We start from the raw sequence: 26,161 nt of genomic DNA, 5'->3' as shown, positions 1-26,161 counted from the left end.
ATGGATCTCTCGTAATAATTTAAGATTACTTTGGAAATACCCCATATATTGATTGTAAAACAACATACTGACTTCGTGACAGTTGAAAGATATTTTCACGTCTACATATATAGCAAAAACAATGAAACAACAACATATCTGACTTTCCATTGACTCATGTCAAAACTTTAGAAGTCTTCTAAACAAATATGTAGCAAAAATATCTCACCTAATTACGCTATAGAGAACAGATGTCGAATATCCATTCATGAGGAAGCTCCGTCCGTAATAATATTTGAAAAAAAGACATTAAGAATAGGTCTTTTGTTCTTTACTAAAGCATTTTTATTATTTAATTTATTTACACTGTTTTCTATAATGAATAACGTATGGAAACACGAGCGTATCAAGTACTGTATTTCAAAGCGGTCGAGGTATGATCGAAAATTTGACGCGCTCTAGCCCAGCTATCTAAGTTAAATGTAGTTAATATAAAATTTATATCTAGTTTTCCCAAGACCCCTATCCACTTTACTGCAAAATTTGTTTCTAAATTCTACAAATTGTTGTTTGGCATATCAGTATCTCAGTAAATATTGCGATTTCTCCTTCAAGAGAAATATTGATTAAAAACTTTATGGTAATCAATCGTCGAAGCTTCATAATCATATGCTACAATTTTTTCATCATCCAAGTACATTCATTTTCTGATTAATAGTAATTGTACAACGCACAACGAAACATTATTTAGTTCTTCGAAGAATGTTTTCCTAGCAACTATCGTTTTAAAATACAAAAAAAGATGCAGAAATTTTCTGGTAATTTAATTTTGATCGGTCAGGCCGTTCTTAACTCTCATTTTCAACATCATATTCACCAATATTAAGGTATCAGTCATATCGTTCAAATCACTTTTGAATTCCACCTTTAAAGATTTCTGTCTCAACAATTACCCCAATATTGCAATTAGGACATAGTCGTCATTTTCATGGCATCCACCGCCCAGGTGTTCCACCAAATGAAGGAATATGTGGTAGCCACAGAGCGCCCTCCATATAGTTGTGAATTTTATAGAGCTAAATTATGCTTTATTGACTAAAAGTACAAAATGCGCCATTTGTGATAAAATACTTTTGGCGAAGTTGTATGGTCGTGTCGCTCATTGCTCTTTGCTAAGGCAATAAAACAAGAAAAGAAAACAAATTCAAGCTATTCGGTCCAAAACGAAGACTTTACGTCCGACGCAGTGCCTAAGAGAAGATAATGCCAGACTGGGTAGTGACAACAATATCTCTTGTGTGGCTAGTACGAAGTCTTATTGTCCCAGCTTCTTAACTACTTTGGGGCCCTTCTGGGTTCGAATTAATGAGAGTCGATTGTACTTCGATCAGTATGAAGAAATTAACATTCAAAGCATGTGGGTATTAAGTAACAAGAATGGTGATGCTGCAGAAAAATAACGCCAAACCCTCTCGCTCGGACGAATATAAGGCGAACAATAAAGTAAGTGGGAGATTCCAACTTTTTCAAACTGTAAAATCACATTCAAGACTATGATTTTTTTCAATAAATACATGTACTTTCACTGAGTTCAATAATTCATAACTCTCACGTAATTTTTTAACTGCGGAAGGGTTAAGAGAAAAAAATATCGTCACAATGATCCAGTACTATTATTTTCTCGACATTGCATCATGTGGCTTTCAGCTTTTTACAAAGTAAAATATGGGGTTTGAATTCAACTCGACCTGATGCTGTAATATAGAGCGAAATTGACGGTATAACAACTTTATTTAGTTATTAGAGCTCGATACGTACGAAAATAAAAAACTGCTGTATTAGCATAACGAATGATTTTTTTAATGTCGCTTAATTTCTATATTTAAAAACTAGTCAATCCTTGTTTAATGACATTATAATTGGTGATTAATGCAATAGAAGGTACAGCTTACAGTAGATATCAACCTAATTGACAATCGAAATGACACTAACTGGGTGGCATAAGGTTAGATTACTATCATTTCTAATTAAGTAATTTATGGGAAATAGCCATTAGGGCTCATAAAAAGTACAAGATCTGCTTTTATTGTCTGTTCTTTGTACTGGCTTTCTAAATAATTGTTATGGATATTTTCGTAAATACCTACATAAATATAATATAAGGTCTTTCAACAATAATTTAGTAAATTCCAATATCTTGCGCTAAACTAGCTTCCCATGTATACTGTTTATCTACATATATGTTGATTATACACAGATACGAAATTTTTCATCATGTGTATGGTACTTCGCGACTGTTTTAAATGCATCCGTCTAATCGAGAGTCCCTTATTCGATTTCTTTGCACTAAATTTTTATTTATTAAAAGAGAACTTACATTCGTCAAAGGAGGTTATTAGTTAATGCAGTTTGGCGTAATTTTTCTGCAGCACCACCATCTTGTTATTTGAAGCCCACATCCCCTGAATATTAATTTTTTCAAATGTACGAGGGTTGTCCATAAAATAATATTCACAAGGAGTTGTGGATGCTAGGAACGCTATTAGGGGGAATTTGGCGGGAATGGCGTGTAGCTTGAATCCCTTTATCCCTTCAACCCTTTGTTTCTTGTTATGGTAGCTGGGAAAGATGAAGCTTCCATTTTATTCTCACGCCAGGTGCGAATTACTCTTCGTTTTTTTGTATGCAAAAATCGTTCCAAACGCATTCCACGACCGACGAAGCTATCTGCACAACGAGACGGCAAATTTCTACGATTCAGGCATGAAGATGGTACACCACATGCAAAAATTCATTAATCTAAACAGCGATTATGTCGAAAAATAGATGGAAGTCTAAGCTTTCCGAACAAGTATTATTCAATGCCAATAAACATGTTTTTCATTAAGAAAAATTCATTGCGAACCTTATTTCATGGGCAAGCCTCGTATTAGAGTACAGTTGGCTCTCATTTATTTGAAACTAGAAGGACCTCAAAAAAGGAAAGAAAATAGAACAATAAGACTTCGTCTTAGCCACACAAAACGTATACACAGTCAAGCACTTATACAATACTTCATCACATTGACATCCAATACAAAAAAACTGAAGAGAATAAATGCTTCATAATTTCGATATTATTTGGTTATTATGTGAATTGCATAGGGTTCACATTGGGTACTAATGTTCGTCAGAGGTGGAAAAAAGTGCATGGGTGGTGCTTTCACTTTGCGGTGCAACGAAAAAAACGATGATTTTTTATGCAGATACTGAGAAGCGATAAAACATTGGTCCAACTGCAACGGTTTGGGTATTGGTATTAATTATAAACCGATTCAACTCTTCTGTAAGCAAAGCGAATGCGCTCATAATTGATTTCTGGCCTTCTGGAATAAACTCTGTAAATCGGAAATGTTTTTCTGTTAGCCGAAATAGGCATTGAATTGCTATAGTGCGTTCTACTAACTGTACATCTAATTGTCGATTTTAGTAGTAAATCGATATTTTTGTTGCCGCTGAATGGTTTACTGCACGCAATTCGATGCTTCTGTTGGACTAATTTTTAGAAGTGTTCCAATCTATTGTTTTATATTTGTGTCATGATCTTGGTAACAGAGTATTTTGTACGAAATCTTTAATACGAAGTAACTGTCAGTTTAACAACATATTAACGTCAATATACTGTTATTTGGATTTCATTTCCGTAAAGTTCACAAGTTAATGGATCGTTATAATTAAAACGAGTTCCAAACTTTTCTTCTTCGAATGTCATATGGTAAATTTAATTGTAAATAAATATGAACATGTCATCGTAGTTAAAACACCGACAGGATATCAACTACAAGGAAAACTATTACATGGAAGAAAATAGAGTTAAATTTCAATGCATGGTCTCTTTCAATATGTCACATAAAAGGTGATAGTTTGAAGAGGTGAAAATAAAAAAAATGAGAAAACATAAGGTGGAAGAATGGAAACGTATATTTACAATGGATGTGTGTACTTTATTAAGTAAATCTTTAGATTCTACAGATGAATTTTATAAACCAATTCTTATTAATTAGTGGAACAATAAATTTGTGGATTTTTGAGGCAGCAATAGACCGGCCACTGGTTGGGTTGAATGAGCAAAATGTGAGGACCGTTTTCTTTGTATTATTTCAAACTCAGAAAAGCATGTAGATTATGATTTTGGAAGCTGCCATTTTTTTCATATTTCGCTCCAATACATATTAAATAAACAAGTATTAATATAAAATTATTTAATACAATAAAGCAAATTTAACATATAATAAAAAATTATAATGATGTTTGTTGAAGGAATCAGCAATTTGTTGTCTATATCTTCACACACAATTAATGTTGACACTTAGTTATCCAGGTTTTTTTAATGACTGGAGTCTTTATAAAAGTCTGATTTCGTCGATTATAATTCGCACTTGATTTTTTATTGTTTGTAAGTACTGATCAATGCTTCTATAAACATTTTTATTCGGTGATTCACTATTTTGTAAAAACCGTTCAATTAAAATTTCATCACTTAAATACACATTTGGTATCACTATAGTTTTTAATATTTCTTTTCAAAGTTGTTCAGCTACTAATTTACGGTACAAATTTGTTCCATGACTTCATTCAATGGTATTTGAGGTTTGTCTGAAAAGTTATTCAATCCATAACAATTTTTACAATTAGCAAATTATATGGCAATATAGAAGAAATTGACATGCTCGAAAGAAATATACTGATTACTTTCTCTTACAGCTATAATTAATCTAGATCAATTAGGTTTGGCTATTAACACTCGTTAAAACCTACTAATTAGATCGTAAGGAATGTGCTTAACAAAGAAATGAGAAATATTTTTTCTATATTCATTTTTATTGGTCAGCATAGTGTCATTCTAAGTCTACTCTATCAACTTAGTCCCATGATACTCTATCCTTTTTAACCTTTCTATATTCTTTCTCGTTGATTTATTTTGGAGAGGTATGCGGACATGCCCATGTAGGATATGGAGGTATTAGGAATACCGGAAAACTTCTCCTACAACATACAATCCCAGCCAGGTGAGTTTAGTTAATCGTTTGGCCAAGAATAACACTTCAAAAGGTTTACATGTTAAAATTGATATTTCATTTCATGAATCTTCTTTTCAAATGTTTCTATATATATGTATATATATATATATATATATATATATATATATATATATATATATATATCCAAAATCCAAAAACACGTCAATTTATGTTGGAAGGGGCAAGCATTATGGCTTATTTAAACTTACTGGAAAAGCCACCCCCTCACCCCTAGCAACATCCCCTTTATTTTTTTAAATTACTTTTCATATTTTTTATGTAAAATTTGGATACTCCTCTTTGAGCTGATTTCAAAAATGTATAATACTTGTAGGTTAAAATGGTTAGTTTATGAGATAAACAATTTTTCTTTTAAGAGCACAAATTTTACTTATTATTTACTTTCACCTTATTTGCCTGTACTAAAATGGGTTGTACAACAGTTCAAACTCTTTAATCTTTTTAACTGTGCTATTTATTCTACTTAAAAAATCCAAACAACAAAAAACTCTACTTTTTATTAAAGTTTGACATTGTCAACTAGAATTTGTAGTCACTATTGATAGTGTAATTTGATACATTATTTATTTTGTTTCTCTGAAATGGTTTACTCTTTGCAAGAAAGAATTGAAATTGTAGGTTTATACTACCAAAATAATAATTGTGCAAGAGCTGCTGCTAGAATATTTAACGAATTACATGACGGAAGACATGCAACTCATAAGTATGTAATTCAACTGATGGAGAAATTTACCACAAAAGGGTCTGTTTGCAATAAAGTGCATAAGCGAGAGGGACTCGTAAATAACGAAGCAATCCAGTGGCAATTTTAGGGCAAATCAGCTTAGAGGCTCAATAACCCCAATCGTTGTCAACAATAAGTAGAGCGATCGGTGTTTCATCTTCTACATTTTTCCGAGTTCTACATAAATTCAAGTACCACCCATACAAAGTTAAGTTGGTGCACAAGTTGAATGAAGATGATTTTGATCGTCGTCTAGAGTTTTGCGAATCAATGACGCAAATTATCAATAACAATCCACAATTGTTAAACAATATTTGCTTTTCTGATGAATGCTCATGGTCATTAAATGGCTTAGTAAGTAGGCATAATTGTAGATATTGGGCTGAAAGTGATCCACATATTATGCGTGAATTCCATACACAACATCCCCAAAAGTTAAACGTTTGGTGTGGTATCCTAGGTGACCACATTTTCGGACCTTTCTTCATCAACGGAAATTTAAATGGTGAATCATATCTTGAGTTACTCAGGGAAGGGGTTGACCCACGTATTACAACAATAATAGAAAATGATGATAACCTTTCCGAAGATTTACTGGTATTTCAACAAGACGGAGCTCCCCCACACTATGCTATGCCTGTCCGACAATTTTTAAACGAAACATTCCCCGCTCGTTGGATAGGTAGAAGGGGGCAGATGATGGAGTGGCCACCTAGGTCACCGGATTTAACACCCCTAGACTTCTTTTTATGGGGGTATTTAAAAACAAAAGTTTATGCTACCCAACCAGAATCTCTGGATGATTTACGAGAGAGGATAGAAAATGAATGTCGACAATTAAATCCAGCCGTATTAAGCAATGTCAGAGAGGCATTTCAAAATAGATTATACCATTGTATGGAAGTGAATGGTACTCATTTTGAACACTTATTGTAACTTCATAATGAATAGCACAGTTAAAAAGATTAAAGAGTTTGAACTGTTGTACAACCCATTTTAGTACAGGCAAATAAGGTGAAAGTAAATAATAAGTAAAATTTGTGCTCTTAGAAGAAAAATTGTTTATCTCATAAACTAACCATTTTAACCTACAAGTATTATACATTTTTGAAATCAGCTCAAAGAGGAGTATCCAAATTTTACATAAAAAATATGAAAAGTAATTTAAAAAAATAAAGGGGATGTTGCTAGGGGTGAGGGGGTGGCTTTTCCAGTAAGTTTAAATAAGCCATAATGCTTGCCCCTTCCAACATAAATTGACGTGTTTTTGGATTTTTTCTAAATACCAGTATTACAAAAGTTATTAAAGGTGGATACTTTTATCTGAAAAGCACTGTATATATATATATATATATATATATATATATATATATATATATATATATATCCTTGCTGGATTCCTATAATTACTTGGTAGCAGCAATTTCAATGAAAAAATCATCTTGTTTTTTGGGTAGTATTTAAAATTTGTTCCGCTGTTCCAATTTTAGAACATTAAAAAAAGAGTTTTGTCCTTAGTTCTTGATTGTTTATCACAAAATGTTCAAATTCACTTTTTAATGATAGACGAACAAGGGGGCTATCTAAAATATTCACTTCCATAGATGAAGTGGAAATAGACGCATTATCCTGCTTTAGTTATGTCAAATTTTCGACACCTCATTCTCTCTTCACTAATATAAGTTGCAGTACTATTACGATGCCAGGAACAATTGTGTGGATTATAGATCCTATATTAATTTTTTTTACTAATATAATATATAATATAATCTGCTGCTTTTTGAACACAAATAAACGTTAGTGGTTTTGGGTTTTCAGCAATTCGTTTAGTTCTCGCTTCTTTACTTTTATCACTTGTCCGCTACTGAATACTTCAAGAGGTATTACGTGCTAACCGTCAGAAGGGTGAGGAAAAGGGGTCATATTTGAATATAGTTGCAAGTCCTAACATTTTGCATACTCAAATACCTTTGACGCCTGGACTATGAATATCAATATTTTCTGTTATAATGTCCTATTCAAGTAATGTTTGGTGGAATATAGTCAAGTTTATAGAATTCTTTATTCATCTAATAAAAATTCGATGTATATTTTAAAAAAAAAATTTGATATATTTGATACATTGAACGAGGTTCACGATTTATTTCAACTTAAATTTGAACTTGTGGAGATTAAACATGAGATTTTCATATTTTCAGACAATTTCCATGATTGGCTGAATCGAGACTCACTTTATTTATAGTTTTAAATCGTTGAATCATCTTATTCAGTTCACAACAATATTTCAGCAGATTTTTAAATTTTGCAAAATAAAACTCAATCGAGCTAGGTAGAATTGCACATTATTTTAGTTCACTAGTTCGATCTCGTAATCTATTTCGAATTCAATTTGTACGATTGATTCCAATTTCGTAATCTAATAACCTCGGTTTTTAACGGTTTATTGGTACAATTTTTAATTGTACATTTTTTAAAATGGTTATTTCAAAAATTATTTTAGTGCAATTCATTGCATAAAATAGGTACCTTATTGCGTAAAATATATTTGAAGCAGATTTGGAAACCGATTTTTCATTGTTACGATTTTGGATTATAATTTACTTTTCGTAATTGTTTTTTCTGCATTCCACTGATTCAAACCATCAAATTTGTTAGAAAATCAAATGCTAAATTGATATTTTTGTGGCAATCACGCCATGCACTTAAAAATACATTATATGTACATTTACGACATTTCTCGAAACAGCTACCTCACTAAAACAATATTCCTTCGCCACCCGATTGACCGACGCCTAACTCATGGAATTTCAAATCGTCTGCAATATACTTTGTTACAAGATTTAGATAAATCCAGCATACTCACTTCTCTCTACCTTTCACACTGTTTCATTACACCCTCTCCTACCTACCTCCTGACACGAACCCAAGGCAGACGCTCCCGATCCGTGGGTCGCGCCAATCATCTACCCGAAATCGACGCGACATCTCGCATCGATTCATTATTTATCTTTAGCAGAGCTTCGTTGCTCCTATTGGTTAAACACATGCGGAGAGTGAGGTTAACTTTTCACTTTGTATTCTCTCAAGAATGACGGCAGCCTTCGTTATTTATTTATCCATTTCAGTCCGTTCTTCATTTTAATTTGACAGGGATTTGAATCCACATCTATCTATCTTATATTCACTGTCCTTTCCTGCTTTAATCTCTATGTATTCCTTTCTACTAACCACATTCCACACTATGTACTTTGTTTTCTATGGATTTATTCTTATTCCATAATTCACTGTTTATGGTGATAAATAAACTCCTTATTTGTAGATTGTTATTTCGTAAAAATGTTTCCAACACTAGATTAAAAGCCGGTTCCGATATTTGAACCCCAAATTGCTCTGGTACAGTCCCATCACTCGTTGCTCTAAAGTGGGAGTTATTAACATGCAATTTAGATTGTATCGGTTTTCTTTCGAATATTCCCTTGTTCACGTATTGCGACACAGTAGTCACTTCTGATTTATTTATTCTAACATTCGAGTTTTTGAAGAAATTAATTTGTTATGGACACCATTCGAGGAATATAAAAACCCGGAATGTATATAAAATCGTTCTCTACTTTTCTACACTCAAGTGTTTAAATCAATTGTAGTAAATTTGTGGTGATGATTCTTTATATTCGCTGGTGAATTTTTCTAATAACTTTTTTACTTTGCTTTTTTATTATGGAGTTCAAATAAGGTGTGTTGTTCAAAAGAACAACAATTAATAAAGACAGTTGTCTTTATTAATTTCCATTAGTTTGAGCAAATTTTGTATAATAGTTTCCGTGTAAATTCGTATTTTCTATTTATTTGGGGAACAGAACGAATAGAATAGAACAGATTCTTTTTTGGTTGTATTTAAAAATATATATAAATTTTTTTCACATTTTCTACTAACTTATTCCTTCTTCAGTAATTTCCATCTGTTTTCCTGTTTCCTTCCTCATTTTATTTTTTTCCCGCAGCTCTAAAGCTGCCAGGTTGGGAGTTCAAAAATTATTCAAACGGTGCACCACAACCAACAAATACAACTCCAATTTAGTTGAGAGCCGCAACCCAAATAAACGTTTTTTGTAGTTTTTTTTAGAAACAACATATATTGCCCAAAATGATCAATGTATTAATAAGAAAACTGATTTAAATAACCTTATTTTAATTTATGCATATCTTTTAGATTTTGTAAAAACAAATTCTATAAAAATTCAACGACATTAACAATCAACTAACCTCACCTAACCTATAAATTTCAACTTCACTTATAACCTAACCTATAAAATTTATTGTCATTTATATTTTAGCCAATGAATATTCAACTACATTCATAACGACCTAACCTATTGAAATTTATCCATATTATCCATAAATTAACCAATCATTATTAAACATCAAACTATGAGTTTAAAATTTTTAAAAGCATTAACAGTATCAAAAATCAGCGAAAATCTTAAATAATTATTATAAGTAAAATTTTATTATTGTTATACATTCATATATATTTCTTATATTGTATTTGACCAAATTTCAGTCCCAGACGATGAATAATTAATTTTTACATCTCATATATATATATATATATATATATATATATATATATATATATATATATATATATATATATATATATAAATTTATATATAAATTTCTGATTTCTTAGACCTTTTAATATATATTAATGCATCTAAATGTTCTTGATTTTAGGTCTATTTTGTTTTAAAATTAATTATATAATTATATAATTATAAAATTAATAAATAAAATTTGACGTATCGACTTTTCTTCAAGTCTATCAAAATATGATGATGACGCTGACAATTTGCTTATTTATATTAATCAATAGATCACCTATACCAAAAAATTCTCTTTTTTGTGTATTAGATTCCGTTCCAAGAATTTTTAATCTTTATAATTGAATTTGTTATTTTGATATTTCATATTTCGTTTAAGCAGTTTTATTTTTTTCATCGTATTGATAATCTTTTAGTCTATTTTCCAAATATTGAGAGACAGCGTCACAATCAGTACAAGACACTTGATATATAATATTACTTCTTTTGTTTTTTGGTATTTTAGATTTCAAATTAGTGAAATATTTGGATAACGTATTATGTCCTATATGACTTATACTAATATCATATTTATTAAATTAATTTGATAGTTGTTGGGAAAGTCCTTGTGCATATGATAAGGAAAAATGTTTTATGTTTTGATGTTTCGTTTCTCTTCTGTTTTTTAATTGATTGTAGTGTCTGTTTATCCTTTCCGTGAATATGTTACTTATCATTTTTTCCGGATAATTTTTTTCTTTCAATGCAGTTTTTGCTTTTTGAATAGCTTAGCATCTAACTTCAGCAAAAACTGCATGGAAAGAAAATAATTATAGGGTAAAAATGATAAACAACGTATTCAAGAAAAGGATAAATAGACGACTACGAAGTTGTCTAATGTCATCTTGGCTACTAGCTTCACAATTAAAGGCGATATACATTTAATTTCTATCATAAGTCTGCTTAAAATCTATAAACATAACATGAACGACTGCATTTTACTCATAGTGGTATCTATTTATCGTCTTAAAGGTAAATATTTGTTCTGTTGTTTATTTTCCCTTATTGCAATTTACTTGGTATTCTTCCACACTTTCCTCGGTTCACTCTGTTTCTCAGATTCTCATTCAAAAATTTTCACACCTACTTTCCTCTTTCTTCTTGATTATTGGAAATATTATTCCATCTCTCAGGCATTTGTTCTCTATTCCAAATTTTCTCTATTATTCTGCAAATTCTTTTCTGTATATCTACGCCGCTGTATTTAATATTATAATTTTCTGCTGGAGTCCATTCCTCCTGCTTCTCTATTTCCTCCCCTATATTTTCTTTCTGTTACAATTATTCCTCTTTTTCATTCAACACTTCTAAGTATTAGGCCCATCATTCAACTTTTCTAGTGGATCTGTTAAGAGCCTTTCCTCAATTTCCCTGATATAAGGTACTTGGTAATTAAGTGTTTTTAGCTTCTAGGTACCCTCTTCCCGTAGGTAAGTTTACAATCGCCAATATTCAAGTTATAAATTTGACTGATTTATACATAACCAGGAATTAAAGATAAAGTAGAACAAACTTGAACAAATTAATTGAAATACTTTGGAGAACGGTAAATTATATCATCATTTCCATAATTACCAAGTATGTTACTTGATACAACGTTGTTATTATCCAAAACTTTTAATGATCACCATTATTGGAAAAGATAATTGTATTTTATTTAATAATAGAATATGAACTGTATCCCGAGAGAAACTAAATAGAAACAATTGTTTTCTAGTAATTTGTTGCAGTAATTGAAATTTAAAAAAAATTATATATAGATTTTCACTCATTTCCTTGACAAATCGTAATTTTTTCTAATTTAAGATGTTTTTCATTATACTTTATAACATATCAGCTAATAGAAATTTAAAATAATCGGAAGTGGCATTCTGTGACCTCTTTTAATTATAAATATGAATAAGAAATTAAAAACTAATTACTTACGTTAATTTGACTCTTATTTACCTGAAACAAAACACAAAAATTTAATTTACTATGAGTAGTACTGAACAATCATTTGTAATAAATAAACCAACACCAAATGTGAACAAAAAGTTTAGTTGCAATGTAGGTAATGTATAAACTTAGTCGTGTAGCAGGTTTCCTGTGAGCTGGTGAACTTGTTCATAAGCCAAAGACAAGGAATAATAGATTGGCAGCCTTACTCGCCCTTACGCACATCTGCCTCCTCAATAAACTCCAAAAGCATTTTGTCTCGTCATATTCCATTCTCTCATGAAATGATTAACTTAATTCTACGTATGATAGTAGACAGACGTACATAAGGAAGCAAGTGCCACAAGAAAAGATAGCCAAAAAATCACCCCCCTCCCAGCTCGGCAGAGAAAACTTCTTCCTATATCAGGCCATCCCTAAAACTAAGCTATAACCCATACAAAAACGTTCCTTCCTCAATACACTTACTGCAACGAGATTTTTTTTATTTTAGTGTATCAAATATTAAAAAAAGTACAGAAATGTTCAATCATTGATACCATTTGGTTAAAATCTATTTAATTCCTTGATTCTAAGACCTGTTTTATATATTTTACTTATCAATTTTTTTGATTTTTGATCGTCGCTTAATAATGTAGTTTTTTAAAAAAATATTCTTTACGTTTCAGTGATTAAGTATTTGTCAAAATATGATCTTAAATTGAAATCTTGTGTAATTATATCAATCTGTACTTCCACGTGAACATCAACACAAGATATATTTCAACCAGATCAAAACTTATTATTCACAAAATAATATGAAAAAGAAGCAACTTTGAATTCAAATTATTCACAATTATATTGTAATTTTGCTAAAATTGTCAAATCTTTTCTAAATGAAATATTTCTTAGAATTCTCGTTTCTGATATTCAACTCTCTTTCAAGAATTTTTATAATTATATGTATGAATATCTGAAATTTCGCGTTTTGTTAATTCAGTTTTATTTTTTTTATCGTATTTATGACATATTGATATATTTTCCAAATATTGTGTTATAACGCGATGGCTATATTTCCTTTTGTTAGTTAAATTGTGATAAAGAAAACAATAACAGTCAATCAACGTCATAGGAATAATCTGTAAAATGATAAATCTTTTATGTTGATGATACTGTCATAAATCGAGTTTCAAATTACTCAAAACTTCCGTTACATTTAGAAACATACATACAGTTTATATTCACTCTCCAGGTTATTTCAGAAGTTTATTGTTCGGTTTTTATAAAGAAATGAAGAAAAATAATGGAATAAAGCTCACAATCAGTTTTCAACATTACATTTTTTAAAACATACATACATAGCAGACAGGAGAAATTTCATATAAGTAAAATTTTTTTTTGAGTTAGGTAGACTAGGTTTAACGTTCAAGATCTGTTGTGGCTTTCTCGCAGGCGAATGCACAAGATTTTATTTTGACAGATTAATTTTGATATAGAGTGACGTACGTACACACGTTCGTGTTTATGAACAGATATTTCTTAAGTACTATCTATATACACATAATTAATGATTCACAGAATTAATTAATAATTGAATGTATAAAGGCGGAAAGTCTTAAGAGGGGATCATCATAAGAGAAAAAAATAAAAACATAAAAATGGAAAAATGCAGTTTTAAAAAAATGAAAATAGAGCATATTGGAAATATAAATGAAACCGAAACTCAAGTACTAAAATCAAGTTGAAAATTGAGAACCATTAGATCTGTTGTCACCTATGTCGCAGAAACTATGTGAAGAAATCATTAGAATATTTGAAAGGAAAATGCCAGAAAAAATAAATGAGAATTTATAAAATCTCAGAGAAAACTAAGAAATTGGAGACTAATGAAAGATGGATACTGAGAACGACCAAGAATAAGATGGGAGGGCACAGTGAGAGAAGATATTAGAAAATCAAATATTGAAGACTTTAAACACAACGTCATAAATAAGAGAGAGAATAACGGAAGAAACAAAAGGCCATAGTTTATAGAAAGATTAAGAAACAAGATTATCAGAAGCCATACCTACCACTACAATAAAATAATGGAAATAAAAGAATTGAAGAGATCTAAGGAGCCGTTCAATTTCCCTGGGAATGTATCTGCTTTATACACTGTGGAATGATTAAATTTTGACGAAAAAGCGACGACTTTTTGGCACTGATTTGTTTTTAAAAAAATGAAAAGTTTATCAGCCCGTAATACCAAGTGTCAATAAGTCAATCTGATTTTGACAATTGAAAAGTGTTTGAAGTTATATAAAGTTCAATACTTTTGCCATTTTTGAAATTTGGAATTAGAATTAGTTTTAAATATGTCTACTGTTGTTAGAGTGAGCTTTAATTGATTTAATCAATGTGTAACTCGCAATCTCAATAAATAACGAAGTGTAAGTTCAATTTAAACAATTACTAGTAAGTCCACAAGAAGCGGAGAAGTCTACCCGCAGTATCCGCTCAAGCCTGCACTTTGACCTTCTCAAGAAAAGTGATTCAACTAATTTCATTCATGTCATTATATGACAAATCTACATCCATTAGTTCTGGACAGAAAGTGAAACTACTAACATAAAATCTTTTTACAGAGACAATTGCATCATTTATCAATTATTTTACTTATATGAAATGGAAAGTAGCAAAAGAAATCACATGTTATCCAAATATTTTCTTAGTCTAACAAAAAATACCGAAAAACAGGAAAATAAATATTGTTCCAATATATATGAATACAAAAATAATTGAAAATATTAAAAAAGAAAGAAGTTTCTCTACAAAACAATACAATAAATTAGGAGTACGCAAATTTGCCGCGTATTTAAATTTACATCGGCAACAAATTCTCTTTTCCAAAATGTATTGTGAAGTAACTGAGCATTAAAAATGTATGAAATACCGCAGTCTACCTAACTATATCTTCAGCAAAGCTCAAATTTTTATTTGGAGAAATATGTAATAAACAATTTTACATCTATACAATATGGACAACAAGTACATTTCTATATTTATAGGATCAGCAGATAATTTCATCTTCTATGCAAATTTGCACCTTCCCATTGTTAATTCTCAATACAATGAACACGCAGACCACAGGGTTTCGCAGTATAAAAAGAGGGTTTACAACTAACAGTCGATGCTGTTCAAATCAATTCCAAATAAGTAATGAACCTTCTACCCTATACTAGCTATTAGTTCTGTTTGAAAATGACCCAAATATCAAGTCCACCATGAAAATACATCTGAATAACAGAACACATATCCCTCTAGGGACTGTATACAAAATATAAATGTACTGATATTGAATGATACCTGCATATTTGCATGTAGATGAAATATCGATATGTACGAAGGCGTGACTATAGGGTGGAAGTGAAGGGAAAGGGAAGGGAAAAAATATAATTTTTTTAAGTACGCGAGAAAAATTGACACAATTAATCAATGTAATTGACTAGTATAATTAATACTACTTTTTCTTTAAATTTTTACTTCTTAGATCTTTTTATATGTTCTACTTGATGATTGGTATTGAATTTAGGTCTATTTTCTATGAAACTTCATAAAATATTTGCATCAAGACCAAAGTAGATAAAAACGTCAATTTTGACATGTTATTTTGAGCTAATTCAATAAAAAAGCATATGTTTTCATGCACAGAAAACTCTTTTTTACATTATTTGTTTGATGAGTATCGGACATCGTCACTAGTCAACTGAAATCGCGCTGGCGAATCAAATTGTTTGCAAGTCAATGTTTTCCAACCTGCTATTTAAGGAAAAGTTGTTTATTAGAAATATTAAATCGTTCCGAATACAATTTCCGCCGCTTACTTTCGTCAATTTAATGGATTTACTTCAACCAGATTGCAATATTTTGCTTTCCACACGTGAGGATAATGCGACGTCGAAGACAAGTAGGTTTTATTCGTGTAGTTGATAAAACGGAAATTTTTGATACAGTATCATAATAATTTCCGAAAAAAACTAACTGACATTCTTTAAAACTGAAATATATCATGACGATAACTGGTTTATGATAAAAGTTTATGAAGCTATCAAAATTTTAGACGACCATTGGCAGTAAGATGTACCTAAAATTTATACACAAAGTTTTAGTCTTTTTCTTCTCCTCTCCAGGAATAATAGAAATAACACTTCCAAGAAATTCATGTTATCCACGAGATAAATAAAAAAAGTGGCTAACTTGTGCTGCTGCTAGTAGCGGCAGATGCGATAGTAAGCCACAAAAGCTCGATTTGTTGCTCGGCAATATCGACTTCAATAAGTCAGCTGTCTGAAAACGGTCTAAAATGAAAAAAAAAAAAACTTAAAAACACCTTAAAACAAAAAAGGCTACATTTGAGAATAGAGAACTTACGTAAGATAACTAACTACTAATAGATTCATTATTTTTCATCACGAAACATGGTTCGACATTTATGATATAGTGAATGATGGTTGGGCATACAATAGTAAAAATTCGGATAAAAGTCGGATCTTAAATGCGGTTTGAATAAAAAATAACGAGTTCACTATGGCAATCTCAGTGGACAGAAAACGAATCAAAACTCCGCGAAATTAAAGTTAATATGAAAAGTGAGTCCTCTTTTCCAATAACAGACAACACCAAGTGATTATTTCTCTGGAACATACAAATTTTACTCATAGTTACCTGATGAAGAAACCCAACATGTGATTTATGTAATGTAACTATATCAGTGAAACATATTCTCATAGATTGTCCAGAATATCACATTAAAAGAAAAAACTGAACTAACTATCATACTTGAATGGCTTTTTCAGGAATTGATATTTTCAAAAATGAGCAAATTATATAATTCAGTGTAATTACTTACTGTTTCTTCACTAATAACCTTCTACGGTCGATGCGACTTTTTATAAATAAAAAAATATATAACAATTTATTTAATAGAAAACCTGATTTGCAAATTATCAAATTTGATGTAAGAGTTCATAGCAAACTTTCGATTTTTTTGTAATCTTTTGTCATTGGTTATTAAACTTTTCTTTGAAAATAATAGTAATATATGAAAAATTATAAGAGTGAAAAAGCTTTGGATTCAATATCAAGTCCTTGATATGAGAATTTTATGACATCAACTGACAGATAAAAAGTTTCTGTAAAATTTTAAGATAAGGTCACCTCTAATTAACTGCCCAGAATCGTTCGCCTCCTACTTACCATTAGGCAAAGCGGACAACAATCTCATACATTGTACCAAATTTGGTACTTTTAAGTTGAAGGGTTGCAAAGAATTTTTTTTTTTTTCGAAATTTTCGGCTCTACTTCGAGGTCCTCAGGGATACAACTTGATGTAGAGAGAAATTGCTGCTCGATGTGTCGGTTCTTATATCCTGTATAATAGTATTCATTGAGAGGGGCCCATCTAACTAATTTGTGACGGTAAAATTACGTCATTGGGTGTGTCATCTCTTAGATTTTTGATAAAGACTTTGTCTTTTGCAAACTCTCTTACATTTGTTTCTTTTGATATCATAATTAAAATGAAGTTTTTTTAAATTCATTTTTTAAAACGAATTTATTTTTTCTAAGTAAAAGGAAAATCGTTTAGAGCGGATTTATCCCTTTCTGTTTCCCGTTTATATCAGATTCATTCATCTAGTTTAAAATTAACCCGAGGTCGCATGCTGATTTATTGCTCATCTTCACTTAAATGGCACCGAATTTGGTCACGTCAATCTCGAATTTTTAAATAAATGGGGTTGCTCTAATTCCGTAACCCCAGGTTGCATAAAGCTTATCGTTTAACTATGTTGTTTAATTTCACACTCATTTTCTGTAACATCCTTTCTTAAGACGGCTGAATTCATTTTTATAATGTTAAGGAAAATTATTTTGATTTAATAGGCACAAGTTATTATCATATTATATTAATATTATATTATAAAATATGGGAAAAGAAAAAAAACCAAATGATACCATAGAGAGATTATGTACCGGGTGTCCCAATAAGAATGGCTCTCGGCCATATCTCGTTTATAGTACAGCTTCGGGAAAAAAATTATAATAAAAGTGACCTCAAAAAAAACCTGGAAATTTTTTACAAAGTTGTAGGTCCATCGCCAAAGGGCGTAATTAAATACCAAAAATTATAAAATGAATAATTTACAAATTTTGCCGGATTAAGATGCATTTAAACTATGATTATCGTATTCTTCAAGAAATTCAGCGTATATTTGATTTTACAAGTTTTAGTCTATCTCTTCAAATAAGAGGTGGGGAGAAGCGGGAACTTTATTATGAAAAAACGCTTGTAAGTTCAGTTCTACTTAACCTATCTATGCAAACTTAGTCTTTTTGAAGAGAACTCCTTTCTACAAATAGAAGAGTTATAATTTCGAAACAACCTAATGAGTAACGTATACGCTAGAGGGCGCTATTTATTTATTTTTTTAAATCTAGCTATCCTTGAAAAATGTTGAATGGAAACATGCAGTTTTAATTAAGAAATATAAAAGTAGACCAAATTAGCAACAGAATAGCGAAAACCGCATGTCGATATCTTTTTCGTATTACGATATATCTTATGAAATGTGTAAATTTTAAGCATTTTCCTTTAAACATAAATTACTCCGGTTTGACTGAACGTATTTTAAGATTTTTTGACACTTCAAAATTGTCTTTCCTTGTTCTATTAATAATAGTTCCAATAATTATGTCAATATTACTGTAACCGGGAAACTGCGTCATGGAAGTTAAAATGGAAATATAACTTAAGGTACCTCGCTAGTGACGACCTAAATGTTCAAATTGACGCCCATCATTTTCGATACAAGCGTTTATTCTTTGAAGAGTAGATTGAACAGCAGTCTCAATGTCTGCTCTCGAAATACTCTGAATGGCGTTTCGTATTCTCTCGATCATGTTATCTCTAGTAATGAGTCTAATTGCACAAACAAAGTCTTCAATCCGGTCCCTGAGATAGAAATCTAAAACGGTTAAGTCTGATGATCTGACTGGCCAAAAAATAGGCCTCCACGTCCTGTCCATCTATCAGGAAGCTGTACTATAAACGGTTCCCGAGATATAGCCAAGAGCCATTCTTATTGGGACACCCGGTACATGCAGCAAACAATCTATCCGATATTTAGCAGTGTTTATTAGATTTTAAGGAAATGCCTAATTTTTCTTATAAGGGGGGCATATTTTCCAATACAGACATCTATCATTGCGTGGCAAATAATTGAGGTGTATTGTCCCTTATGCAATTCTGCAGTAATTGAGTTACTGTGAGCTATAGTAATTCGGCACTGGTGAGCGTTGATTCAAATAGTATCACTGTCCTAGAGGCGATTGGCGCTTCTGGTCTAGAGGCAATCGCTGAGTGATTGATATCGAGTGTGTACGTAACTTCTGTTGGTACCTGAAGAAGATGAAAAGCTGCTAGAAGCAGTAGCATCTCAACCTGCCATTTATGACTTTGACAGTTTGTACAATCTTCTTTCACTCCTAATTTCTATAATTGTATTATATATATACTAGTGTTCTTAATGATACAGACTATAATTTGACTAACGATGAACAGTATTTGGGTCAAACAAAGGAAGCACCAATACACATTTATAATGTTTCACTGTCACAACATTTTTAACAATGTAATTTGTAATAACATACACACCACTTGTCTACACCATTTTTAAATAAAGTGGTTCCCATACATACATATCTAATGTTAATAATTAGTTGTGACTTGTACTTTAAGGTTTTCACCGTTTGCAATAATTTGGGGATATAATGATAATGTTTACTTGCACCTATTAAAAAGAATCAAATAAATTAACCTAAAAATATAGTATAAGTACAAAAAGTAGAAAATACTCTGAAATTAAATATATTTCGTCATATCTTAACGTTAGAGCAAGCTTCTCTTGTGCTGTGATCGCATAGGGGTTTCTGTTCGTAGACGGTTTAGTGAGGTCAGTTTGCAAATGGTAGTTATTAATTTTTTAAAATAGCCTTCTTCTTGTTTTGTTGCAAAAATGTAAAGTGTACCAAATGGTGGTGCAAATAACATTCCTAACATATTTTCGTCTTCAATTTCCTCAATTATAAGGTATTCCAAAAACCACCACTTCTTAGCAAGTCAACGAACGAATAAACCAGAATCCCTCTCAACAATCGCTTTAGGAACAATGCACTAACCAGCTACCGTCGCCGAGCTTCTGTGGCTCAGCTATTGTCACACGTATAGCTCCAATGAAAAGCCATTTAGATGTAATAAGGTTTACACTGTATTTGCAAGAAAATTTTAAGTAATTTAAAGTGCATCATTGTGGTTTGCTAAAGTATTGTTTTATCTAAGATATCAGAAGAATATTAAAACAAAAATTGAAAAAAAATGTTAAATTTAATTTAAGAACAGTTTAATATAGCGGTTGATTAATGCATTTAGATAATTTTTGAATACTTCCAAAATGTTATATGTATTGCAGAACGAGTTGAGTTTATTTCTATAATTTCTGAAAATTAAAAGAGTGCAAGAAAAACAGCAAATCGATTAAATCAGCCTCATGAAATCAAGGAACTTACTCACTATTCCGTATTACAGACATCGAAAAGATTTCGTCAATCAGACTTAGTGGCTAAACAAAAAGAAATAGAGAACATCCTTGAGAAGAAGCCTTGTTAGTGTAGTCATCAATTAAAAAACTAACAAAGTGGACACCCACCATTAACATAACTAGAAGAAAACCAAAAGAACAATGGGCGAGCCACATAATGGAATACATCGAAACACTAAAAAAATTATGATTGGAAAAACACATGCAGAGACAGGAAGAAGTGGAGAAATGTAATTAATGAAACAAAAAGACACTTGAACTTGTGAAAGAAGCAGGTAACGAAACTAAGCGAAGTGATTGACCGCGACGATCGAATCAATTCCAATAGTTATAAAACATTCGAGGCGAATAAAAAACCAACAGAAAAGCAAAATTAGATTCTATAGTTTTAAAACTATCATTAACTTATGTTTCTTGTAAATATAAATAAAACAAACAAAACTGGTGACTTCTTACAGGAAACAGCCCAGCTGACTGGTTTGTATATATGTACATATTTCTTTCGAAACTATTAACAATGCTAATCCGAAGCGAACCGTTTTTCAACTTTTAAACGAAGATTCTAACTATAGATTTTTCTCTGGAATCTAGGTCGATCTGATGACGTTCCATTTTTCTTCTTACACAATGATCAATTTGATATAATTTTTTGTTTATAAAATTAAAAGCGCATTAGTTTCGTGCTTGCATTCATAATTATAATGTCAATATTTGTACAACGTTTTTAGTTTTATTTGTGTTAATTATTTTGTTATTGAAAAGGAAGTGGATTTTCTACTATTTTATTCTTTAGAAAAATAAACATTACTGAATGGATCTAATATCAATATTTCAATCCCGACCAAAACTACAACTACAACTAAAAATAATGTCTTAATTTAAATGAAGTGTAGTATAATAATTTAGAATTCATCCATTGCAAAATAATTTAAATACACTGTTTTTTGACTATCAAATTTTTCAAAAACTGTTCATATGACCAATATGAAATTAGATAGCTAGGAACTGTTGAAATTAATATTGTAGAAAAAACGTGTTTTCCAAATATTTCTGGTCGAGTGACGAAATTCTTTTTGATTGGGACTACTAAAATCTTTTTTTGGTAATGCCTATCTGGTCCGGATGTTGGCAACTAGCATGGGTAATGTAGCTTTGTTGGGTGCTTCTCGGAATAAATCAGTATTAGACTCGTTAGATGATCTGGAGGCAATAATTTCTGCTCTACTACTATATAGTAAGTTTAGTAAATAACTGTAGCCAGTCATATCGATTTTAATTCTTTGTTATATGATACAATCCAATTCTCTTTTTTCATGTTTGTATTCATTTTAAGTCTCATATGTTTTATTTTCGAGTCTTTATGGTACTTTCGAAGTGGCAAGCCGTTCCATCCATTATAATATTATCCCCACATCTCAAAAGTTTCTAGTTTCTTCATCGGCGCTTCGGACAACTTCCATGATTCGACTATATATATGAGGACCAGGACCCTCAAAAAAGGCATTTATTGTCGACTGTTACTAAAGAAATAACGTGCAACAAGTTATGGTAGTTACTATGTTCTATGGTGCAAAATATAGCGCATAACTCGAACCGAATCACTAAAAATTCATAAAGATTGATGATTTACTGAAATTGTAGTACCACATACGATTATTGCAAAGATAATATTGTTTCTACCGTACAATCGATTATAGAGACATATCAATTACTCTGAATTAACGTCCACTACTTTTTGATTTTTTGGATCAAACAAGGCTCAACATCTGGTTTATTGAATAATAGAAAATCTATCATTACTTTAGATAGGATGACGCTACTTTACATTGAGTTAATGTACAAACTTGGGTTCTCTCACCTGTATCCATAAATATTCAATTTTCCAAATATGATAAAACGATAAAATACCCCCCATACTGAGCTCAACAAAACAAATGCATTCTAATAAACCAAGTATTCATTAATGATGCTTGAATTACAATAAATTTTTAGTAAGCTTGTCAGTAGTTGAATCAACTTATATACAAAGAAACATTAAAAATATAAATAATAGACTAGCTGGATAGGATACAAACTATTCAAATGTCTGCTTATTTTAATGGAAAATCAACTTCCTAACAAAATAGCTACCTATGAATATTGGTTAGTTTGTACACTATCAAGATAGTTTACAAACTATAAGTTTCATCGCCGTCGAAACCATTAAAAAATTTCACAAATTAGCCAGACTTTTTGGTTAGTTTGCAAACTATCTATGATAGTTGGTTAAAGTATGAACTTAGCATTGCTTTGGTAAATTTATTATAAAATCGAGGTTATGTTTATGGCTAATATTCTGTCGTGTCTTGTGTAATATGTGTAAGGTATATGGTTATTGACGAGAATTGTTAATCAACATAAATTTTTGTAAAATAATACACCTTTGTCAAACATAACATGAAAATTTCCAAAAAAAAAGACCTGAAACAGGAATGGTACTTTGGAAACTCTGGACCGCAAGAAGATAGTATAAATAATTATTAATGTAAGAAGGAACTTTCAGATGTAATATGAATTTTAATTTGTAATGTAAAATGTAATGAAATCAAATCACAGCAACATGAGCCGTCTGGTTTTTATTCTTGTGAATATTCAAATAACATTCATACATAACGCACGCAATAACAATATTATAAAATGATAAGTATTTCAACGTAACACAGAAAATGGCGAAATTATTCAATGATACTTGCGAATACTGGTAGCTCAAACAAAACAAATCTAGAAGCTATTATTGTTAAACCGATTGCTGCAAATGATTTAAATGCCAAATCTATGCTTGACATATATACAGAAGAAATACACGATATTCATAACACTTTACTATTGAGTAATTCATATTCAAAATATGAAATTCATGACTCACTACTATCGAATTCATCGATTAAGATAGGTCACTACTCGAATCAATATCATCTTCGACTAATGGTAGATTGTAAACTATATTGTTTGATATTTCTTCTACTTCGAAAAGTGGAAGCCTCAAAATTTATCTTTCTTTGAAAAATTTGCAAAAAAAAACTAATTTTAAAAATTTTAAAAGAGAAGAGACCTAAAATGAAGAACATTTATAGGTATATATATATATATATATATATATATATATATATATATATATATATATATATATATATATATATATATATATATATATATATATATATACAGTGCTTTTCAGATAAAAGTATCCACCTTTAATAACTTTTGTAATACTGGTATTTAGAAAAAATCCAAAAACACGTCAATTTATGTTGGAAGGGGCAAGCATTATGGCTTATTTAAACTTACTGGAAAAGCCACCCCCTCACCCCTAGCAGCATCGCCTTTATTTTTTTAAATTACTTTTCACATTTTTTATGTAAAATTTGGATACTCCTCTTTGAGCTGATTTCAAAAATGTATAATACTTGTAAGTTAAAGTAGTTACAATAAGTGTTCAAAATGAGTACCATTCACTTCCATACAATGGTATAATCTATTTTGAAATGCCTCTCTGACATTGCTTAATACGGCTGGATTTAATTGTAGACATTTATTTTCTATCCTCTCTCGTAAATCATCCAGAGATTCTGGTTGGGTAGCATAAACTTTTGTTTTCAAATACCCCCATAAAAAGAAGTCTAGGGGTGTTAAATCCGGTGACCTAGGTGGCCACTCCATCATCTGCCCCCTTCTACCTATCCAACGAGCGGGGAATGTTTCTTTTAAAAATTGTCGGACAGGCATAGCATAGTGTGGGGGAGATCCGTCTTGTTGAAATACCAGTAAATCTTCGGAAAGGTTATCATCATTTTCTATTATTGCTCTAATACGTGGATCAACCCCTTCCCTGAGTAACTCAAGCTATGATTCACCATTTAAATTTCCGTTGATGAAGAAAGGTCCGACAATGTGGTCACCTAGGATACCACACCAAACGTTTAACTTTTGGGGATGTTGTGTATGGAATTCACGCATAATATGTGGATCACTTTCAGCCCAATATCTACAATTATGCCTACTTACTAAGCCATTTAATGACCATGAGCATTCATCAGAAAAGCAAATATTGTTTAACAATTGTGGATTGTTATTGATAATTTGCGTCATTGATTCGCAAAACTCTAGACGACGATCAAAATCATCTTCATTCAACTCGTGCACCAACTTAACTTTGTATGGGTGGTACTTGAATTTATGTAGAACTCGGAAAACTGTAGAAGATGAAACACCGATCGCTCTACTTATTGTTGACAACGATTGGGGTTATTGAGCCTCTAAGCTGACTTGCCCTAAAATTGCCACTTGGATTGCTTCGTTATTTACGAGTCCCTCTCGCTTATGCACTTTATTGCAAACAGACCCTGTTGTGGTAAATTTCTCCATCAGTTGAATTACATACTTATGAGTTGCATGTCTTCCGTCATGTAATTCGTTAAATATTCTAGCAGCAGCTCTTGCACAATTATTATTTTGGTAGTATAAACCTACAATTTCAATTCTTTCTTGCAAAGAGTAAACCATTTCAGAGAAACAAAATAAATAATATATCAAATTACACTATCAATAGTGACTACAAATTCTAGTTGACAATGTCAAACTTTTATAAAAAGTAGAGTTTTTTGTTGTTTGGATTTTTTAAGTAGAATAAATAGCACAGTTAAAAAGATTAAAGAGTTTGAACTGTTGTACAACCCATTTTAGTACAGGCAAATAAGGTGAAAATAAATAATAAGTAAAATTTGTGCTCTTAAAAGAAAAATTGTTTATCTCATAAACTAACCACTTTAACCTACAAGTATTATACATTTTTGAAATCAGCTCAAAGAGGAGTATCCAAATTTTACATAAAAAATATGAAAAGTAATTTAAAAAAATAAAGGGGATGCTGCTAGGGGTGAGGGGGTGGCTTTTCCAGTAAGTTTAAATAAGCCATAATGCTTGCCCCTTCCAACATAAATTGACGTGTTTTTGGATTTTTTTTAAATACCAGTATTACAAAAGTTATTAAAGGTGGATACTTTTATCTGAAAAGCACTGTGCTATATAAAGATCGGATTACATTATATTTAGCCGGTTGAAACAAAATATAAAAATGAGATCACACTCGGATTACAGTTGGTTATCGAATATCCAAAGAAGACCTTCTCATTTGCAGCAAGT

The 26,161-nt window shown here is 30.9% G+C and overlaps 1 protein-coding gene across 10 annotated transcripts in view; it reads right to left on the bottom strand.

Moving 5' to 3' along the window:
* LOC130447221 (uncharacterized) overlaps positions 1 to 26,161 on the bottom strand; it is a 533,966-nt gene that overhangs the window by 294,452 nt on the left and 213,353 nt on the right. For 4 of the 10 annotated variants that reach the window (XM_056783913.1, XM_056783910.1, XM_056783912.1 and 1 more), the window contains one exon: positions 12,351 to 12,371. The exons of the other annotated variants lie outside the window; for them this stretch is intronic. The gene's annotated coding sequence lies outside the window, so the exon portion shown is untranslated. The remainder of the gene's footprint in view (positions 1 to 12,350; positions 12,372 to 26,161) is intronic. 10 annotated transcript variants of the gene reach the window in all.

The sequence above is a fragment of the Diorhabda sublineata genome, chromosome 8 (genome assembly GCF_026230105.1).
Source record: "Diorhabda sublineata isolate icDioSubl1.1 chromosome 8, icDioSubl1.1, whole genome shotgun sequence".
NCBI lineage: Eukaryota > Metazoa > Arthropoda > Insecta > Coleoptera > Chrysomelidae > Diorhabda > Diorhabda sublineata.
Note: the sequence above shows the minus strand (reverse complement) of the source record. Positions and strands in the feature narration are given on the sequence as shown.